This window comes from Zerene cesonia, chromosome 24 (assembly GCF_012273895.1).
Source record: "Zerene cesonia ecotype Mississippi chromosome 24, Zerene_cesonia_1.1, whole genome shotgun sequence".
In the NCBI taxonomy this organism is placed as follows: domain Eukaryota; kingdom Metazoa; phylum Arthropoda; class Insecta; order Lepidoptera; family Pieridae; genus Zerene; species Zerene cesonia.
Window position 1 is genome coordinate 1,642,724 of NC_052125.1, and position 1,557 is coordinate 1,644,280.

The window sequence follows — 1,557 nt, forward strand, 5'->3', positions numbered from 1 at the left end:
TAGGTATTTTTTTTTTCCTGACATCTATTGGTGAATAATAATATAGCTTTGTAGATAGCTGGACAACTGAAATAACACATAGGCACTTTTTATACCGATATTCCTACGGGATACGGACTAACGCGGTTTCAACCGCGGGTCCCAGCTAGTGTATGCTTAAATCTTTACAATTACGCAATGGATTTTGAAGGGGTTTCTTTAAATACATGGAGTGATTCAAGAGGAAGGTTTATATGTATAATAACATCTATTAAACTACTACGAATTAACGAGTACTAAATAAGATACTTTGACGCCTCCTTGGTACAGTGGTAACACGTGAGCGTAGAACCGAGGGGTCCTGGGTTCGATTCCCGGTGGGGACAATAAAAAAAAATGTCTCGGTCTGGCAGGACACAGAAGGCTCACCTACTTGTCCATAAAGAAAATCGATCAGTGAAACAGATGTATAACATCTGCCACATGAGAATCATCGTATTTCGAAGTTCCCGACAATAAATAAATTTCTGTGCGTAATAGTGATCGATCGAAGTTAAAAGTGTTTTGGATTTGGAGATAAACATTATATTAACGAACATAACAATAAAAATCAACGAGAAGTGAAACTTTGTGCCTAAAATACAGTAAACAGTGTGAAAAGTGCTTGAAAATAAGCTGACAAATTTGTAAAATATATTTCTTAACTACCTACATTTTTACTCATATTCAATTGTGACATTGGTTGTCAATAGCGTACCACTCCACCGGAAGTTAGAAGCATAGACAATACTGGATTGCCATATTTAGTATCGAGTTGCCATTATTATATTAGTGTTGCAACATCTAATAAATTTTACCAATTCTAAGAAGAAAAAAAAAAAATAAATAAAACATGCCACAGTGTTTTAAATGTCATGCCAAGATTGATGAAAAAAGCGTTAAAGTTCCCTGTAAAGGTTGCAAGCGGCTTATATGCAATAAATGCAGCAATTTATCGGCTACCGAACTACCGAAAACAGGCACCAAAGTTATCTTATCTTTGTGATGACTGTGAAATGGGCTTAAGGCAAGTTCCTGAACTACGTAAAATGGTAACGGATTTGCAACAGCAGGTGGAGGAACTGAAGACTTCTCAATCAAACGTGCTTAACTTAGATACTGTAATCGGTGAAATTCAAGAAAGGAAGAAACGAAGTAGTAATGTCATTCTTTATGGAATACCAGAATCAAAAGCAACTTCTCCAGAAGAAAGGAAAGCTCATGATAAAAAGCTGATAACTCAAACATTCGCCACAATACCGATTCCTGAGCCTGAGATAGTTACAATAATCCGCCTCGGTAAACCTAACCACAGTGACTTTCAAAAACCACGACCAATCAAACTTGTCCTTGATAACAAGCGCTGTGCAACAAATATATTAAAGAATAAGAATAAGGTATCTAAGCCTGTCAGAATATATTCCGATATGACCCCATACCAACGCGATCAATTGAAAAAACTGCGAGAAGAATTATCAGTGAGGATCGATAAAGGTGAAAAAGACCTTACCATAAAGTATATCAATAATATACCTAAAA